The sequence below is a fragment of the Piliocolobus tephrosceles genome, chromosome 1, assembly GCF_002776525.5.
Source record: "Piliocolobus tephrosceles isolate RC106 chromosome 1, ASM277652v3, whole genome shotgun sequence".
Lineage (NCBI taxonomy): Eukaryota > Metazoa > Chordata > Mammalia > Primates > Cercopithecidae > Piliocolobus > Piliocolobus tephrosceles.
The window spans coordinates 97600028-97621164 of NC_045434.1; the positions used below are offsets into that span (position 1 = coordinate 97600028).

The 21137-nt window shown below is 49.1% G+C and overlaps 1 protein-coding gene across 1 annotated transcript in view; it reads right to left on the bottom strand.

The window, feature by feature from the left end:
- Window positions 1-21137, bottom strand: part of KCNJ10 (potassium inwardly rectifying channel subfamily J member 10) — a 30240-nt gene that overhangs the window by 8808 nt on the left and 295 nt on the right. The window lies entirely within an intron of this gene.

Below are 21137 nucleotides of genomic sequence, written 5' to 3' on the forward strand. Positions count from 1 at the left end.
ATCTCAAACTGTCTTCTTGCCTCAACTCAACATTTATCTAATGCCATGTGCTGTGGATTTATTATTTGTGCCTCCTCCTCTTCATTCTATTGTCTTCAAGTCCTAATGCCTTGTGGCTGAATCACTGCATCAGCATCCTCCTCATCTTGTGTCTCCATTCTTTCTTTCCTCAAATCCATCCTACATTGCTCCTGGGTTTCTCTTCCTCAAATACACTTCTGATCAGGAATCAATGAACATTTATCCAGTACTTTCGAAAGCACTTTCACATTTTATTCTCATGGCATTCCTATAAGATATTAAGATTATAATTCTTGTTTTATGAATGAGGAAACTGAGGCTCAGAGAGATGGTGTGACTCAGTAAACTGTGGAATTAGATTCATGCTCAGGTCCCATCTCCCAAATCCATCCACTTTTCATTTTACTATAATTGTCTTAGTTCTTTCTCTAGCTCAAAACATTTTGATGTCTTCCTATTATCTATCAAAGACAGGCCAAACCCAGGCTGGCATGTAAGGCCTTCCACAGTCTGCTTCTGAACCTGCTTTCCAGCCTTATGTCTGACCACTTCTCTGCTATGGCACACTTCTTGCTGCAAGCAAACCAACCACTCCCTGCTCCCTGCTGTGCACACCCATGCTTTCCTGCCTTCCATGATCCTGCACTTTCTTCCTGAGCTCCCCTTCCTCCTTGTCTTTACCTATCCAAGTCTTATCTTTCAGAGTCCAGTTCAAATAACCCCTCTTCCATGAAGCCGTCTCTGATTCCCACAACCTTAAGTAATGCCTCCCTTTTCTGAGTTTCCATATATGTATAGCTATATCCATCTATACCTATAATGGCACCTCTCTTAGTACATGATGTATCATTTGCATTCTACTACAAATAAGGTCATTGAAAGAAGGATCCGGCATTTTATATATATATATATATATACACACACACACACATATACATATATACACACATATATATATCCTAAAGATTGTGTTATCCTAAAGATTAGTACAATGTATGACACATAGTAAGTGCTCAAGAAGTATTTTATGATTGAATTAAGAGTAGGGGGGAATCCTAACCCACTCCAGCCATAGCGACCAATCTAACTCCATCATCACAGGGCCAAGGAGATGTGGAAGTTCTTGTCTTAGGTCGAATGGATGGAACCTAACTCTGGTCCAGAACCTCTCACTCTGGGGCCTTCTCATTCCCCCTTCTTGTTTGTATCTTCTCTTGATTTTTTAATAATGTTTTTCTTTTTTCCTTGTACACATGGAAACCCCAGATAACTAATTATCGACACTAATAAGTACACAAAGAAACCAAATGTTTTTATCTGTATTAATGTTGCCCACCACATTCAGTTTGAGTTGTGTTTTTGTTCATTTATACAATAAGCACTTTGTTGTTGTTGTTGTTGTTGTTGAAACTTGGTCTCACTCTGTCACCCAGGCTGGAATGCAGTGGCATGATCATGGCTCACTGCAGCCTCCACCTCCTGGGCTCAAGTGATTCTACTACCTCATCCTCCTGAGTAGCTGGGACTATAGGTACACACCACCCTGCCCCAGCTAATTTTTTTTTTTTTTTTTTTTTTTTTTTTTTTTTTTTTTTGGTAGAGATGGGATCCCACTATGTTGCCCAGGCTTGTCTCAAACTCCTGGGCTCAAGCCATCCTCCCATCTTGGCCTCCCTAAATGCTGAGATTACAAGCATGAGTCATCATGCCCAACCTCAGTAAACATTTTTTTTCCAGCAACTACTGGGTGCCAAATTCTAAACAAGGCAATGGAATTATGGAGATGGATCAGATGTAGATTCTTTCTGTGAAGACCTTGCAATCTAATAAAGGAGACAACTGTAAAACAGGCAGGAAGTGATAAGTGCTATAAAAAAGGTGTCAGTGAAGTGCAAGAAGAGCTTGTGAAGGGAAAACTGACATCTAGTGCAAAGGAACAGGGTTGGGAAAAATGAGGAAATCCAGGGCCACCCAGGAAATAAGGAAATCAGGATCCATTCATTTTGGTTGAAGCATTGGGAGCACATGAAAGATCTTAATAGGACACACTGGGAAAACAGTGATGTGCTCTGACCCCTCAACACCCTCCTGCTTTGTGGCCAGCCCCTGTGGGTTCCTTCATGGCCAGCTGCAGGGCCAGGGTCAGGTGCAGAACCTTGGCTTCCTCCGTGGTGCTCGGTGCCGCTGGTCTGTACTTTCTTCTTTTCGTTATTTTTTTTTTTTTTTTTTTCTTTTTTTATGGAGTCTCACTCTGTCTCCAGGCTGGAGTGCAGTGACGCAGTCTCAGCTCACCGCAACCTCCACCTCCCGGGTTCAAGCGATTCTTCTGCCTCAGCCTCCCGAGTAGCTGGAATTACAGGCATGAGCCACCATGCCCAGCCGGCCAGCTGGCCACCATGTTGGCCAGGATGGTCTCGATTTCTTGACATCGTGATCCACCTGCCTCGGCCTCCCAAAGTGCTGGGATTACAGGCGTGAGCTACAGCGCCCGGCCTAGCCTGCTGGTCATTCTTCCTTAGAGTCACTAGATGATTTCTGTTTTTTGACTGTGGAGTATTTCCTCTTGCAAATGTTTGGTTCAGGGAAATGGAAGGAGAGATGGAAGGGAACTATCATGTATTGAATGCCTTCTCTAGAGCAGCACTTCATATTTCATCTTTGCAACTCTGTAAAACAAATCTTATTATCTTTGTAGTTACTGCTGAGGAAATTAAGGTTCAGAGAGCTCAGGTGACACAACTTATCGGTAGCAGAGCTGAACTTTGTGCCTCTTTCTGGCTGGATTCCAAAGTCCTTTCCAGCATAACTTCATATTAATACTATAGTTTATTTGCCTTCAGTGAGCAAACTCAACACTCAACAAGCAGACATGACACCTTAAGCATAGTAAAGGTTAGCAGGAGCCAGACAGGTATGAAAAATTCACCAGCAGTGATGCCCAGGATGTATCCAAGGGTTGGAGGTGACACCCTTCCTTCATGGCTGCTTGATCCCATTGATTCTCTCCTAGTTTTGCATGACTTGTCTTTATTCTCTCCACTTCCTTCGTGTGGACTCTCCTCCCAGCGATCTTCTGATCTCTATCAATTGTGCTTCTCTGCTTGTCCTGTCTTGTACTTCATCCTTCCTGTCACTAAAATGTCTCCCCAATCCCTGTCCTCCTTTTCACCTCCCTCTTTGCCTTTGTATTGCCTACACATCTCTCTGGCTTTCCCTTCTTTTCCTTATGGTTTCTCCGGCTTCCTGTATCTCATTCTGGGAATAGTATGCTATCCATCTAATCATAACTCTTGCCTTCAAATTCTTTACCACACTTTATCCTTCTATTCTCCTTCTGTATCCCACAGCCTATTTGTCCATATTAATAGAGACATTCTAAGCCCCAAAGCCTCCTATTCTTCTCCCTATTTCTTCCCTGTAGAAAAGAGTCTTTTGATTGAAGGATCTGGAAATGAGATCAGAAAGGGAGGCAGATTCCAGGAAGATAGGAACAGTGCCTACTATAGCTAACATTTATCTTAGGTTTGAAGGTCTTACCAATCACTGTTTGGTAAAGACAAATGAATAGGTGGACAGGGACTCAGCTTGCTCTCTGTCTTACTATCTGTCCATCATGCTTAAGAACCCCAGATCCAGCACTGTTCTTATTCCAACTTTGAGGGCTTACGTAATCCTTGCAGTACTTTTCTTCCTTCCCTTCCTCTCCTATCCTTCTCCTTCCTCTTCCACGTTGGGAGAGCCCTGTATGCAGTAGAGGGATTTTGAGCACTATGTCTCAGCATCTGAGATTAGGCTGGTCTCCACACACATACTTATCTTAGACACTTGAGCTAGGTATCTGTCCATGCCCAGCATTCTGAAGACAGAGTGAGAGATTTAGGCTTAAGGATGTGTAAAAGCTGCTCAGAACTAAGAGACAGCACTGCCTGGTGGAACATGCACTGGACTGGGAAGCAAGAAACTTGGGTGCCCATCTCAACTCTGCCACTGACTAGCTGTGACCTCAGTCAAGCCTCTCAGCCTCTCGGGTCTGTATTTCCTTCATTGTGGAATGGGGGTTAGTATTAGTTCCACACGTCTCAAACTAGGGCATGCACTAGTGTGCCAGGAGGCACTCAAAGCCACAGGACTAAATTTAGTATATTTCCTGAAGTTATCAATTTTGCTCAGATTTTGAGGGAAAATGCTATTTTAACATTATGCCAACAATATACAATGAAGTAGAATAAAAATTTTGAACGGCTTAAGACAAAAAGAGATTTCAAGGATGTCCAGTGTGTGGCCGCTTATGGCTCATCCCTGTAGATTCTAGGGCACAAATTCCCTCTCCTCTGCTTTTCAGGACACGTTGCGAGGTCTGGGAGGTGCTATGTTAGAGGATGATTAGGTCACTTTCTGCTGTAAATCTCTATGTCCAGCCCAAGTTGCTCCCACAGCAGTCTGGTCCCACTCCTCCCCCCGGCCTCGGTGGAGAGAGCAAACAGCTACTCAGCCTCCTCTCACCAACCATATTATCTCTTTTTTGGATACCAGTTCCAACTTGAAGAGCTACCTTAGAGTCCTCCAGAAGGAGATCAGTTACTCTGGGATGAAAAAGAAGCACTTCAGGCCTTCCAAGTGTTCTTAATGAGGGTGGGGGAAGAGAAAAGGAAGGAGAAGGGTAAGAGAGGAAGGGCAGGAAGAAAAGCACTACAGGGTTATGTAAGCCTTCAAGGTTGGAAGAAGAATGGAGCTGGATTTGGGGTTCTTTTCAAACTTGATGTCTTTATTCATTAATCCCCCTCCTGTCTTGCCCCAAGGAAAATAAACAAATAGAAATGGAGCCAGATGCACACAAATCTTGAGGTGGGGAAAAAGAGGGCAGTGTGTGTGTGTGTGTGTGTCCCAGGGCCTGACTCTCCAGCTGAATCACTGTTGCCTCTGTCTCCCACTCCCTGGTCTCCTTCCCCCTTTCCCTCCCATCCTCTAGCCCCAGCCTGACACTGAGGCCCTGGCCCATGGAAGAATAGGCCTTTCTTCTCTTGTGTCAACGTTTGGAAAGTTCTCATAGTCTGATCAAAAGAAAGGATAAAAGCCTTCAAAGCATTTCCTGGGAGTCTGTAACCTCTGCAGGGCCCTTCTGACCTGCCTGTGTGTTTTCCAGTCAAGAGAGGGAGGGACAAAAGATGGGGCCACATCAGATGTTCTCTGTTTAGACACCACCCCTGCCTGTCAGTGTGAGCTGACCAGGACCACTGCCCCTTCCTCCACCTCAGTCCCTAAGCGGTGCCTTCTGTCCCCTGCAAGAAAGGCACAGTGTTCTGTAGAGAACTGCCCACAGGGTGGCATCTTGGGGACCCCCTGTTTCCCCGGCTGGAGAAGGAGGACTTCCTGGTTCTTGTGGCAAGTGGGTGCTGCCTCTTTGATGTGCCTGCCCTCTCAACCTTTCACACTACCCCTATTGCCCGCCCTCCTGAGTCATCACCCCTTCCCAGTACCTGCTGCTAATCATTGTCTGGGCCAGCAAGGCTCAACAGGAGCTGGTCCTTTGTGAGGAGCTTGGCACTAGGCAGAGTTCAACTGAGGACAGAGGCTGTACCACTGTCTCCTCAGCCCCAGTTCCAGCAATCCCGGTAGCCTCCCAGCCTGGCCCCATCTGGGTCCTCACCTCAGAAGAACATCTACTAGGAGACATTAACCCATCCCTCCTCATCTTGACTGAACAGCCAGAAGAATTAGCATCAGTGCTAAGAGTCAACTGGAAGCAATGGCATCTATAGAAATAACTCTTGTTGCTATTGTTGTTCCTATTGTTACCACTAAGACATGAAATGCTGAAAAGTTTCCCAAGGACACTAGGGAAAATCTCAAGAGGGTCCAAGCTAGGTTAGGGAGAGTCAGGGTGATAAACAAGAAGTCTGTTCAGGACCCTCCTTGCTGTGTCAACTCTGCCTGGATCTCCAATCAGTCATCACTTGGCCTAGGCCCTGAGATTCCCTATAGGGAGAATCCATACCCAACTTATCTCCAAAGATACTGGTTGAGGGGATCAACCTAGTTTGGGTGTCAGAAGTATTTTTTCAGGCAGAGCCCCTCAAGAGAGTACACCCCCACCCCTAGTCTCTGCAAAGGGGGCTGGTCAGGTTGCAGGTGGGGAGTGTGGAAGTGGTGGAGGTGAAAGGGAACTCCTGCAAATTTCGAGCTTCACCAGCGATTTGCCACCCCATGCGGAAGACTGACCTCCCCACCATCAGGGGATGGGGCTCCCCAGTACCTTGGGGCCACCCTTGCCTTTGCAGTTGCCTGTCTCATAACCTCACAGCCCCTACCCCCACTCCAGCTCACTCCTTTTACTATTAGGTTGAATTCTATGAAATCGTCCATTTAATACATGGGTTCCCTATTGGCAAGATCAAAGGGTTCAATTTAATAATACCTAATAACAATAAAAATAACAGTAACAATCACCTCTGTAATACGGGGTTTTGAAGTCTACAAAACACTTGCACAAATTCAGAATTACTCCATTTGCCCCCACAGCCACTCTGGGGGGCAGTTAAAGCAACAGGAAGCAAGAAGCTCTCTCCAGTGTCACAGCTGAACTTCCCATCATTAAATCCAAGGAAGTCTTCTCAGCCCTTGACCCCAGCAGTCTCTGCTGCACTTGAGACTGATGACTGACTGGTCTGTTCTTAACACTCTCTTTTGGCTTTTATTGAGGTGTGGTGGGAATCCACTGATTTTATCCATCTTGATTAGCCGTTAAGTAGCTCTGTTATTTCTAGGCTTTGTGATTTGGGGCAAATCACTTAAACGTATGGGTTTCTATTTCCCTTATCTGCAAAAAGGCCTAATAATACAGAGGTGACGGGAGAGTTCCATGTGATCATATGTGTCAGAATGCTGCATGGGTTGTGAACACTACACGTGTGCACAGTCTCACCGTTACTCTCAGACACCATGTTCCCGGGGTTCTCTCTCTACTGCTCTGTTTATTTTGGATCATCTCTCTTGCTGTAATCTCTCCTCTGCACCTTAAGTGTTGGTGTTTCTCAGGAATCCATCCACCCTTGGCTCTCATCCCTGACCACTGTCCTCCATCTTCCTCAACTGTTTCCCTGCTCCGTGGATTCCACATCACCTCTGCCCTGTGTATCCAAGTACTTACAGGCTCCCCCTCTCTGGAGCATTCCAATTTTAACATGTTCAGACTCAGTGTCCTGTCTCCTCAAAAGAGTCTCTTTTGTGTTTTCCTTCTTGTTCACAGAATTACTCTCCACTAGGTGCATAAGCCTTAGAATTACCCCTGCTTTCTCTCTTCCCCCTCATCTGATTGGTAACTAGGTCCATCAATTCTGTCTTCACGACTTCTCTTCAGGTCCATTGAGGCTGCCCTAGTTCATTCACCTGAGGTGTTGCAATGGTCTCCTGGTCCTCCTGCAGCCAAACTCACTGTGCTCACCTCAGTCCTTGGCTGCCTCAGTACACACATTCTGACCCCATCGCTTGGCTTTAAATTCTTCAATGAGTTCCAACAGCTTTCGTGATGAAATTCAAACTTCTTGGCAAAATCCTTCAATGTCTGACTCCTTACTCTTCACAGCCTCCCTGGAATATTTTCCCTATGCAGCCCATATTCTAGCCACGTGGAACATAGCCTGTGCTCCACTTGTCTGTCTCCATGTCTTTGCTCAGGCAGCTCACTCTACCTAGAACACCCTCTCCCTGCTCCCAGACTCCTCTCAAGACTGCTCTCTTCCCTTTCAAATCCTCTTCCTCCTTCAAGGCCCTGCCCCAATGCCCTCTCCACTGTGCAGCCTTCCCCACCTCCCAGGTAGAAAGAGTTACTCTCCCTCTATGTTCCTGGGACATTTGCCACATCATCCTTTGTTCTTCTCTAGAGATTGTGAGCTCTTTAAAGGCACAGACTGTATCTTAGTCACCTTTGGAAGCTGTTACCTTTAAATTTAACCTAATTGGTTGGTATAGAGGAAGGAATTAGAATCTCTGGGTGATTCTGGGCTAGGAATGTCAACTATACAGCATGTAAGCCATCACTCATCACCCCACCACCCCTTAGCAGATAACACTAATTCGTCGCAGTGCTTTTCTTCTGACAACCTCAGAATCATCCACAATATGGTGATACAGAGAGCCATTTTCAATCAAATGGAGTTAGCCCAACAAATGAAACCTGTTTCTTATCCTGGCATGTCTGAGTCACAAAGTTCCCTATGTATTCTTCTTTCCTGCCACTTGCCATCCTGTCTGTGTCACTTACTAGCTATGGGAACTTCAGTCAATCTCTTAATCTCTCTAGGGCTCAGCTTCCTCATCTAAGGAGGCAATAAAACCTTCCATTATGTGGTCAGGATTACATGATTTAAAGTATATGAAATCTGTAAGGCCCTTATGCAAATAAAGATATTACTATTATCCTACTTTGCAGATGAATGAAAAATATTACTGAATTAGGGAAACTAAGGTTCAGAGACATAAAGTCACTTGCTGACATTTATCTAATGGCAAAACCAGACCCCGTGTCTCCATATCCTGTGGGCTTTTCCCTCACATTACCCCTCCACACCCCAGTGGCCTTGATGATGCTCAAGTTACACCATCCCTTCTATCTCCTTTCTCCAGGTGAGTTGTGGAGTAAGATTTACTCTAGCCCCAGAATTGAAGGGGACTTCCAACCCACTATTCTTTATCCCACCTCTCTATAATTCCTCCAAAACCCTCTCAGCCTGCCAAGAGGTGGGCAGGTGTGTGCTGAGGGTGCTGAGTAGAGCCAAGTTCCTTAATTACTATCCTTCAGCCTCTCACCCTCTTGTCTGCCCCCAGCCTCAGGGGTATCAGGCAGCTGGCAGCCTTCTCAAGGCCCAGGAAGATCAGGGCCCTGGAGATAAGGTTCTTGGGGTGAAGACTACTGAGTTGTCACCTGATCTACCAGAATAGTTTGAGAAACTAGGGAGGGAATGATAAGACCTATTCCTTGGAGTCCCAGGGCCACGACAGGGTTCTCCACCTGAGAGAAGACGGGGAGGCTGACCAGATCCCAGCTGAATTGCCCTTCTCTGTACACTTTCCTGTCTTTGAACTTGAAGTGGTGTTGGCTGGAAATGAGGGGTGGCTTGGACCTAGTTGGTGGAGGGCCCAAGAGGTAGTGGCGGGTAGGGGAGGCAGAAGAGCTACTCCCCATTGTGAGAGCACCCCCAGAGCCGGCTCCTGTAGAGGTTTTTTCATCAGCTCCACGCCTTCCAGGAAGGATCATCCCCATCTTCCCAAACAGAGAAGCTTTTCTGGACTGCTTCTTAATCTGTATTTTGTTCATCTTTTATCCTTCTCAGTGCCTGCTATTTCTTGACTTAAAAGAGCCTGTAGGATTGATGTTCTACATAACTTTTCCTCCTTCAGGCCCCCTTTTCCATGTGCCACCCACTTCATCCTTCGGAAGTCCTTCCTCTGAGCTTCCCATTGAAGTTTCAACGTTTGGACACTTGGGGGCACTGAGTCAGCCTCCTTGGCAGTCTTCTCTCTAGTTTCCCTAGCTCTTCTCTGCAGGCTGCACTCAGCCCCACCCTGTCAACACTCTCCCTACTCTCTACAATGAGAGGGGCAGATGGGGAAACTGAGGCCCACAGTGGGAGTGCTTAGTAGGAGTGCCTCAGTGATAGAAATCTAGAGTCTTTTGTGGAAGGTACATCTCTCTCTAGTGGTGGGAAAGGACAGAGGCAGAAAACTTCAGGCCTAAGCCAAAACTTGTCCAGAGGCAGACAACTCTGAACTTAAAGCTTCTCCCTGCACTGGCCAGGTCGTCCTAGGGAAGCCCAATGCTTCCTTGTGCTTGTGTGACCAAGGTCAAGAGAAATTAGTCTTGGGAGAAAGGATGAACGAAAAGTAGTAAAAAGAGGAGAGGAAGTGGAGGGACCCTATCTCTGAAGCCCTTAGAATTACAGGTGGAACAGAGTCCTATATGACCTCCCTAGCATCAGTGTTATCTATCTGTACGTCCCCACTTCACGCATGCACCATGTCCCCAGCCATACGAAACCTCTCAGTTCTTGAACAGACCAAGCTTTATTTTTAGCAAATAATGGGGCCTCTTTCCTGGAACACTGTTCCTCTCCCACTTTGCTTAATTTCTCCTCCCCTTTAGGCCTCAGCTTAGATGTCACTTTCTCTGGAAAGCCTTTCTGGATGCCCCCACCCACAACGTGGGCTGCCATCCCCTGTGTTCCCACAGTACCATGAACTTCCTACCTCAGGCTTTACAGTGCACCGGGCATCGTGCTGGGTGCTCCATGCCGTGCTTCATCCTAGCCTCCCTAGGAGGGCAATAGCATTGCCCTCAGATGAACGGGTGGAAACTAGACTTACACGGGTTAACTAACTTGCCCAGGTGGACTGCTCATAAGGAGTGCACTGCAAGTCGAACCCAGGCCTGCTTAAACCTGCTTAAAGTCTGGGCTTCTCAACTTGCCACTGGACTGTGTCACAGAGTGTTCATGCTGGGAAGCCCTCTGTGGCCATCATATATAATCCCCACATTTTACTAAAGAGGAAGGCAAGGCCTAGAAAAGCTGGGTAACTTTCCCAAGATCACGCTGCTAGCTGGTAGCTCATGTTATTTTACATCAGAATCACAGCAACAACCCTGGCCTTCTTCTTCATCTCAACTTCTGTTTTCCTGCAAGATCCTTTTCCTCACCCTGGGGTCCCAAAGTGCCAGCTTCTGTGGAGCCAGCCTTGGATCACTATCCACAGAAGCTCTTCCCCAGCCAACCCAGCCACAGCCTATTATCTTCAATCTGGCCCTCCCACCTAGTAGGTCTCAGGGTCTCCCTCATCCCTGCAGTAGCTGGCCCAACAAGAAGAGTTGGAATAAGCCGCAAATAGTGAGGTCCAGGCATTCAGTGATGCTCTCACTGGGCTCTGTGGAAATGATCAAGGGATTCCTTTGAGGCCACTGGAAACCCCATGGGGGCTCTGAGAGTCATTGGAACTATCTTCCAGGCCACGCAAGCTTTGTTCAGTAGGTGACTAAAGGGGGACTTTTCCTTCTCATCAGGGTAATGAGTTATCCACCTCTTTCTATCCCTCCCCTTATGCCCAGGGAATTCTTCCAATTAAGTCAAAATTTACCTGTTGGTATCCGAGCAATTTCTTCTTATTTGTACCCTTGATGGAGACCCAGAGGTACTCTGTATCTGTCATTCATATTCAGAGAATTGAGCCTCTTTCCCTGACAGGTGTCCTCTCAGCTCCCTTTCCTTCTTGGGGCTCCTGTTTCCTGCATGAAGAGCAGCCTCTGACCCTCAGTCAGAGAAGTCTGGGGAGCTCACCACCATTCTGGGAGGCAATCTTTCAACTTTTTACTTATTCCTTATTCACATGCCTCCGTTAAGAAGGAGGATGGGGTAGGGATGGCATGAGGACGCTGACTAGATACAGAACTAGATTCAGAGAGGACTGTCTCACTGTCCTCTGTCTCATGTAGTAACTAACTGCCCGAGCACAGCAGGGAAAGCTGAAGTTATACATTGGGAAGTTCTCTTTCTCCAGTAGGAAATATTTGGAGGCAAAAGAATCATGCCAGAGTATAAGGGCTGGGGGAGGCGTGTTCCTGCACAAAGGAAGACAGATGGATGAGGCAGCTTAAGGAGAATCCAGTAGCCAGAGGGAAAGCATTCTAGATGAGGGGAAGGGAGAAGGATAGAAGGGCCCTGAGGTTCTCCCATACAATTGTGATGTGAGGAAACATCATGGAGATTAGCACTTAATAATATTTGCTGATGACCAAACCAATATCAGCTTACTTCTCTATCTAACAGAGTTTCTGCAACCATGACCCCATCCACCCTCCCAGGCCCCAGCACACCACTGTGCAGTCAGCCCTCAAGTCTCTGGGATCCCAATGGGCCTTCCTGTCTTCCCTTTTTAGGGCATCTGCCCCCGACTGCTAGAAGATGCTCTGGACCAGAATAGCAGGCGAGCCATAGATACAGCCTACAGATTCTCGTGCAGACATAGGATAACAACTGGGAAGGCCAGTGCTAGGCAGCATGAAGGACTTATAATTGATAGAAATCCCCAACTCCAAACCCTAGCTAAGAAGGCTGTGGGGTTACTTTCCAGTGATCCAGAGTTCGTAGCAGAAGTGGGGCCGGTAGGAGGGTGGGAAGTGAAAGGAGGTAGGCTCACTCTGTCTAGGGGTAGTGCAAGGGTCAAGGTGACTTTCGGAGGTTCTTTCTAGACCCAGAAGCCCACTTAAGGCTCCTAGACCCGTTCTCACCACCCCTTCCCCTCACCATGCCCCCACTCCTTCCCAAAAAAAGGTGGCTAAAAGAAAGCTCTGTTGGAATTGTAGATAGGGTTGGGGGTGGGGTCATCTGAGCAAAACCAAGAGACAAATACTTGGGGGAAAAAAACACAAAAAAGCTAGACGTGAGAGACCTCCATTCTAGTCCCAGCCTTGCCACCAGCTGCCTGGACACCATCATCTCACCTCTCAGAGCCTTTCTGGGAAAATGATAACTGTTCCATCTACCTCCCAGGGCCAGGAAGGGCTAGGAAATACCTATGTGCCCTGGGCAAAGGCAAAGACAGACACACCGGACCTGTGCCAGCGAGGCCAGGTGGGGCTTTCGTTATTCACACAGAGCTCAGTCCGGGATACTTGACTCTGCTCTGGGGTAGGGGGCCTGCCCACCTGACTGTCTCCATGGTTGGAGCAGGAATGGAAGCCATGTTTAGAGTGCAGCAGAGGCCGTGTCCATGGTTAACGTATAAGCAGGTGCGGTCTGGGGCAGCAGGACATTTTCAGCCCCAGGGCCACATTCTTAAGGTCACAACAAGTGCAAACTTGTTATAACCTGTGTCAGAGCAGCAGAGGGCAGCAAGGGCATGGGGGGAAGGGACAGGGTGCTGAGATGCCTGCAGCCGTGGAGGGGTGCAAAAGGGAAGAGGGTGGGGTGGGGGGGGAGTGGGTGTGCAGGTGCATATGCCAGGGGGTGGTGGTGTGGACGTGCAGTCTGTGTGCTGGGCTCAGTGTGTTTTGTCTGGGCACATCCGTTTGAGTGTGTGTTGGGAGCCGTGTGTGGGGCCGCAGAGATGAGTGTATGCCTATGTGTCTCTGCATATATGAGCCTCGGGGAGTCCTGTGGTGGGAGGAGGAGAAGTGGCAGCCACAGGCCCAGGCTGGGCATATGGAACCGAGGAGTGGGCAGGCTCTGAGCGCCCCTTCCCCTTCTCAGGCCTCACAGAACCTGCATTCCAACTCCCCCACAGACTGCCCCTGCCCCTGTGAGCCTAGGGCCTCTCCCCTCTGTGTGCCTTCTGCAGCCTGCCCTGTCAAATGCCCATCTCCCCAGCCTGCCCAGAGAGTGGGGGAGTTGCCTCCTGCCCATCCCCTCTGGCCCAGGGCCCACTCCCCCGTGCTCTCTGGGCCCTCCGGACACTGAGGCAAAGGGGGGGGGGGGGGGGGGGAGGCTCTGAAAGCAGGTGACTGTTTGGGGGAACTAGGGGACAGAGCCCCCATTGTGCCCGCCCCGGAGCCGCCTCAATGGAGCTCCCTGGCACAAAGGGGCTTTGACAATGGGCAGGACATTAGTATGCAGAGCCAGCCCCTCAGCCCTCTCCCTGTCCCACAGCCCAGGGGCGGGAGCTGGGGGACTGCTGGTAGAGGGTGAGGGGGGCCCAGGACTGAGACTGAGGAGATCTTGGCCCACAGGGGCTCCCCTGGGGGCACTGCCCAGGAGACAGGGGAGGAGACTAGACTAGGGCCTCCAAACCTGCCACTCGCCAGAAAGGACTTTCCAAATGGAAAAAGCCACAGGGACTGGTAGGAGTGGAGGGGGAGGGGCTGCGGGACGCCAGGCCCCTTGGTCCCAGGCTGGGCTCTAGAAAGAAGTGGGTGGGCAGTCTGAGTCCTCCCACGTTTTACCTCAGTTTTACCATCTATGCAAAGGAATTGTGTGGGCAGGAGAAGAAAAACGGAGTAATACATAGCAAGTTCTCCAACCCCAGCAGAAAGGGCATGTGCTCTGGGTTTGGGATCTTTGGGGTTCTACTTACTTGGGGTGCCACCTTCTTTGAGATCTCCATCTGCTGTGGTTCTGGAGGCTGAAGAAGCTACTACAGGGGAAGCAGGGGTTAGGGACAAGAGTCGCCTCCCACCTGTGCTCTTCCAGGGAATTCAGCCTGAACTAATGAAGGTGGAGCTGGAAGTCCAGCTCAGGGGAATTTGGCTGAAGGACCAATGAGCCAAGACTAGCTCTTCCCAGTATGTGTCTATCTCCCCATCTGCCTCCTCCTGTTCCATAGTCTGTGGGGAGAGGCTTCCCTTCTCCTGCCCAGGGAACCCCAGCAGGCACCCCTATCCTCATTAATGCCCTTAGCACCACCAACTGCCTTTTTCAAGGCACCATGTTGTGTCTTGTGGGGCCTCAGCACAAAGGGCAGGGCCAGAAGGCGCGATCTGGGGAGAGACTCCTGGGCCTTGTGTGGTGGGACAGCTGAGAGGAGGGCAGTGAGCGGAACGGAGCACCTCATGAAAAGCAGGGTCGCCCAATCACAGACTTCCTACGAACCCCAGGAAGAGAAGGCCGGGGGCACTTTGCAGAACTGCTCCCCACAAGGAAAGACAAAACAATCTCTGGGCTTGAGAATGTCTTCCTGGCTTTCTTTTTCCTCTTTTCAGTTGCTGTCAGTGTCGGAAGTTCTCCCTGCTATCTGCCCTCAAGGCTTCCCACTGTACTGCCCTGGTCCTGGGCTCACCTGAGATTGCTGGGAAAAGAAAGGTAAGGTCTGCTTCCTTCCCCGTCTCAGGACCCTACTCCTCCACTCTCCACAAAAAAATTCTGGTGGGGAGAGCAGAGATAGAGCTAGGCCTTAGAACTCCTGGGTTCAGGGCCCAGCAACCCTGTCGGCCCCCTCTGGGAACTTGCACAAGTCACTCTCTGGGCTGAGCTCGTATGTGTAGCATTGGATGGATCTCCTCTGCAGCTCCCTGTCTTCAGGACAATGCGCAGTGGATTCAGGGGCAAGACTCCAGAATGTAATGATATCTCACATCATTGAGCACTACACTGAGCCCTTTCCTATTAGGTCATTTAATTCTCAGCAACTCTAAAAGTGGGTGCTTTTTAAAGCCCCATTTTACAGATGAGAAAACTGAAGCATAGAGATATTAATAATTTGCCCAAGGCCACGTAGCTGGTGAGTAGTAGAACAGAGGTAGAACTTACATGATGAACCACTACCCCATACTACCTCCCTAGTGAGAACATTCAAAAGACCATGGCAGCTGAAGGAAATCAGCCAGGACATTCAAATTGGCCCAGGTTTTTTGAAACTGTCTTCTGAGGTTCCTCTAGACTAGCAGTTCTCAAAGTATGCTCCCTGGACCCTTTCGGAGGGTTCCTGGGGGTTCCTGAGACCCTCCTGGAGGCTCTACAAAGTCAAACCTGTCTTCATGATAATGCTAACAATACAATATTTGCCCTTTTCACTTTCATTATTTCATAGTGTTCAGCAGAGTTTTCTAGAAGCTACATGACATATGATATTGCAACATACTAAATGCAGAAGCAGATGAGAAACCAACTGTCTTTGATTAAGCCAAACATTTAAAAAGATTCATGAAAGTATAAGACAATGTCACTCTTCTTATTAATTTTTTGTGTGTTTACTTTGGAAAATACAGCTGTTTTTCATTAAAAATACATCATTTTGTTAACATGCAATAGTTAATAATTATTTCATGTGTCCCAGTGTTCATTTCTAACAGTACATATTCATAAATAGAACCCACACAAACCAAAGCTCTTTGGAGTCTCCAGTAATTTTTTAGAATATAAAGTGGTCCTGAAGTCAAAAAGTTTAAGAACCAGTGCTTTAGACTCTAACACACTCACCCTCCCCTCTTACCAGTTGCCCATATCTTTTTTATCACAGGGTCAACCGGGAGGTTTAGACATGTGGAGAAGGAGTGTGCCTGGCTCTACCAGTTGGAACTGGGATCAGAGGTGGAGCTGAGGAGGCTGGTCCAGGGAGAATGCCACACTAAGAGGTCAGACCTATACCCCACTTGGGAGGTGACCCCACATGTCTCCCACCTTGCAAGCCCCTGCTCAGAGGCATGCTCAGGACAATGGGGCTGCCTCAGACTAGACTCTGAACCTTTATTCCCCTTTTTCACTCCAGACGCTGCTGCTGACAAGCCCAGCATCGGGCTGGAGTCAGAGCGCCCTGGCAAGGGGAGAAAGGCTCTCTGGGGCCTACATACCTGCATTTGTGTGGGGGGGTGGGTGGAACCACAATGCTTAGAAGACTATAAATTGGGTGTTCTAAGGCTTGTAATCTTAGGGTGAAGCCTTGTCTACAGGATGGGGTTGTTGGTAGGAGAGGGCTTTCTCTTGAGGTCTCCTATAGAATTAGACAGTAGGATCCTATACACAACCTGCTGCAGGATGCTCACATAAACCTCCAAAGTCAGGCTCCTCCCCCAAGAATAAGCAATCAGAAATGTGTCCTACCTAGAGTCAAACTGGACAGTAGCTACTTTGTATCTTAGGAGCCAGGCCCTTTGGTGGGTGCCAGAGGGTCCAGAGAGAGAAGAGATGCTTTTGCCAATCTGACAGAGACACAGACCCTACCCTAGGGGAAACCCCGGCTAATGAGGGAGACAAGATGTCTCCTCCAACATCGCCATGCATGGGGAACCCTGGGCCGAGTCGCAGATGCAAGTGACAAGCAAGATGGCAGAGCAGAGAGGGAAACAGGAGAATAGAGGTCTGTGGGAGGGCTGAGACTTGGAATGGCCTTTGTGAGGGCCCAGAGTGCAGGGAGGAGCATGGCTCAGAGACTGCCTGGGATATGCTCCCCAGGAACAGGGTCTGAAGAGTGCAGTTCACAAGATGTGGGGCTGGAGGAGATGGGAGAAAGGCATAAAGTCTCTTGAAGACTGTGATTGGGATATTTTTATCCAATGCCAATGGATGTGTCTGGGTAGGGAAAAGACAAGCTAAAACTGATGCTTCATGATGACAATTCCAGTGATAATTTCATTATAGGGTACAGGGAAGGAATCGAGGAGAGAGGGGACTGGAGTCAGAGAGGTCATTAAGGAGGCTGCTGTGGGCATCCAGGCTGATGAGATGAACAGGCCAATCAGGAGATACAAGAAGAGGAGGGCATATAAATCTGAGAGAAGTTGTGGGGGCAAACCTGGGCTGGGAGAGGGAGAGGCAGGATGAAGAAGAAAAGAGTGATAGGCAGGGCCATGGGAGTAGGAATGGGATGTGGGGGTTGTCTTTGACCGACGGAAGTCTTTGACTGAAAGAGAAGTTGCTGAGAATGGGAAAAGAGACTATTTGGTGAAAGCTCAACAGCTCAGTTCTCATTTGTTGAATCTGAAGACAGGACATCTGCTTGGCAAAAACTTGTGGAAAACAGGGGCTGTCGGTGTGGAGACCCCACCTCAAGCAAGGCCCAGCCTATTGGAATCAAGGGAGGAACTTCATCTTAAACTACTTGATACTTCTACCTTCCCAAACTCCAGAAGGGTGGGAAGAAAAAACCTAGTACAGAATCTCAAAACAAAACCAAACCCACAATGAAAGGCTGGGACAAAGCCTAGGAACCAGGAAAGATGACAGAGTAGAAAACGTTAGAGTGGTGGGAGAAACGTAATGGCCCACAACTCCACTTTTTACAGACTGAGGACCATTCCAAGCCCTTTATAATAGTCACTGTGCATCCTCACAGCAGTTGTGAGCCCTATTGTGAGGATGAGACTTCTTTAGCTACTAAGTGGTAAACTAGGACTGAATCCCACAAAGTCAGACTCCAAGGCCGTGCTCTTAACCATAGTGCCTGCTGTCTCTCAGAGCGGAAAGTAACCCTGGAACAGCAAGAGAGAGGTGCAACAGTCACCCAGGAGAGGCCCCTGACAGTTGTCACAATAATCCCTGTGCTCTGAGCTCCATCACTCCTCTCGGAAGCTTTAAGGATGGCTTCTTTGTTTGGGGATTTAGTTGGTGGTTTTTGTTTTGTTTTGGTTTAATTTTTTGGTCCAGAAAGTGGTCTCTCTTTCTTTCCCAGTCTCCATTTCAAATGTCTTTCCTTTTCTGGGATGTGCTTCCTGAGATCTAACCTAAGTCCTTCCAGCTACAGCCACAATCCTTTCCCCAAGTCTTCTGCCATCGGAAAAGTTGCACAATGGCCACGTATACTCTTTCTGTGCTGCACCTTGTTGGAGGCTGGAGGTCTGATTCAGTCCTCTCTAGCTCCTGCTTCTCCAACCTCCTTCTCCATGCCACAAAGTTCTGTTCTTACTTCTCTCTCACATTCCAGAGCCAGTCCCTCCCTTCCCCCACTACCTCAAATCCAGGCTTCAAGCTGGCAGACACCCACGGGAGGGCATTTCCCACAATCCCTTTCTCTTTGCCCTTTCAAGGTTCTGATGGGGGAGGGGAAGAAGAGGGGCCACCAGATGCACTCTCTCCATAAAGAATGGTGGCAAACATGTAGGCTAAACTCAGATGAGGGAAGAAAAGCATTGAACTCAGCCTGCCAGAGAGTCTGAAGTGACATGGCAAACTCTCATTCCCAGGAGCTGCCCAGCCAACCACCCATCATTGGGTGCTAGAACACTTAGATTTTAAATCTCCCTTTCCTCTCCAATCTTTCTGTAGTTTCTTCTCAATGATGTGCCTTGGCTGATTCCTTCTCTGGCCCCTTCCAGGGCCCCACTGCTATCCTGGACAGTTTGGCCTCAGCCTGGACAGTAGCACTGACCAGTCAGGCAAGAGAAGAATCTAGGCCGAGGAAGGGAGGGAGAGTGGAGGTTTTTTTCTTCCGCCCTAAATAACCTGTGGCAGGAAAGTTTAGGGACTCCATTGCCCAGTGTCTCTTTTCCTCCTGACCAATGGCAGGAGGCTCAGCCTATCTTTCCATCTTGTGTGCAGAAACCAAGCATTTTACTAGGAGGCTCAGGAGTATCCTTTGAGGAAACAGATCTTTCTGCATGACCCACCCGCTAGAGCTTTAAACGCCCATCCCACCAATCACAGAATGATTCCAGAGGACTTCATCTGAGCCCACTGTGATCCAAGTGTCCCAGCCTCTCTGGTCCCTAGGAAGGTCAAGGGAAGGAAGGTCCCTGGGTCCTCTGCCAGTCACTTCCTTGTAGCTCACGCCAACCAAGCTGGAGCTGTAAATGAGCTTACGCACAGTGATGCAGGTGGGAGGGAGCTAGAATGTGGTTCAATGGGGCACATGGAGGAGGTGGGGGATACCAACGTGCAGATCACTAATCCCCTAACACAAACATATGCACCCATAGACTGGATGTGGGTCAGATGTTTTTTTTCCTCAGGGTAAGCGATAGCAGAGGGGTTCTCATTAGAGCCACAGAGGGACTGGAACCATAACCCTGCTACCCCTGCCACTCCCACTCCCCACCCACCCTCCATCAGTGGAGTCATTGCCATTTGATATCCGCTGAGACAACTTGGCTGCTCAGGCTCTGGGTGGGGGGTGGGGGGATGGCTCAGAAAACAGCAGCTCCTTTCAGGACCCAGGTTGGCAAGGGCTTTGGGAGGCTGGACTGGCCCAGATCACCCCCCAACACACTCTCCCTCCCTTCCTCCCTTGCCACCACCACCAAAGGACTTGGGGAGGCAGTGGGGAAAGGAGTTGGCACTGCCTGGGCCGTGCCTATTGCCTCCGCAATCCAGCCCTGGACCCTCTCCCTGGCATGATGCCTTCCGTCCCCCTCCTCCCTCATTTCTTCCTCCCTGAAGAACCAGTTATGAGTCAGGATGCCTGGTTCCTTACAAACTTGGTCCCCCATACCCAGTCTATCCCCAGAGAAATGTACAAGCCCTACCACTTGGCACAGGATGGTACCCACCATCATGCCAGGAATATGTTCAAAAATCCTTGGAGATTAGGGAGAGAGTTTCAGGATGAAACTAAATTGAACTCAGTGGTGGCTGCTCACCCCTCCTGGGGCTGATTTCATGACAACCACTCCAGGCCCTCCTCAGCACCCTTAAACAAGGCCATCTCTCACACAGGGGCCCTAAATCTCCTGTCATTATCTCCCTCCCACCCAGACAGCCTAAAGCAATCGCAGTGGGGAGAAAAAAAATTCAAACACCACAGCAAGAGCAGACTGGCCAAACATCTTTAGTCAGAATTTGTATTGGTAAGCCACAGAAGCAGGCTTTAAGCACTGACCTATTTGGGGTCCAAATCTGCACCAGCTTCTTCACCATCTCCACTTCCCCATCTGCCTCACCCTGCCTGGGGCACTCACTGGAATTAAACCTCAAGACACCAGAACCCACCCCCACTTTTTCCCAGTGTTGTCCTTCTACCCATTCCTGGGTTCAGCTCTCCTCCCCCAAATCAGGAAGTTCCATCCTTCATGTCTTCCGTAACACAGGTGCCCTGGGTTAGTTCTGGTGAGAGGAGGAATGGAATGGGAAGGGGCATCTCCGTCTGGAGGGTGAGTTTATAGAACCCAATCTGCCCTTCTCACTCTAGCAGAAGTGGCCTTGCTCCTTTCCTTCTGGAAATCTCAGTCTGAAACAGCTGGGGTGAGGGTGAGGGGCAATGAGGAGGGATGTCTTAAAATGGGAGCCACTCAGAATGGAAGGAAGAGATTGGGTGGGCAGGGGTCTGGGGCACACCAGGCTTTGGTGTCTCCCCAGTCTAAGCTGCCAGTATCTGTTTCTCTCCCCATGTGGGAACTAGAGATCATGGGTGTCACTATGTGATTGTCACTGTATAGGGAGTGGGGGAGGGGCTGGGGATGGGAGCAACCTGTCCATATGGGGAGGAGGGCGCACTGTCTGCTGTGCCTGTGTATGGGGTGCCAGGTGATGTGTGGTTGTCACTGTATTAACTAGAGGAGCGGGGATGCAACTGGTGGTCTGCCCAGTGGGAAGGGGCATCGGGAAAGCCCCTTCCTTAGATGAAAGGGCTGAGGTGACCAGCCTGGCTAGTTTCCTCGTGGGGAGCCCTTCCCAGGAGGCTCAGTTTGGGACTGCCCAAGGCGGGAGGCAGGGGAACAAGACGGTACCGCTGAGGCCAGGCAGGGTAGGGACTGAGGAGCTGGGACCCCG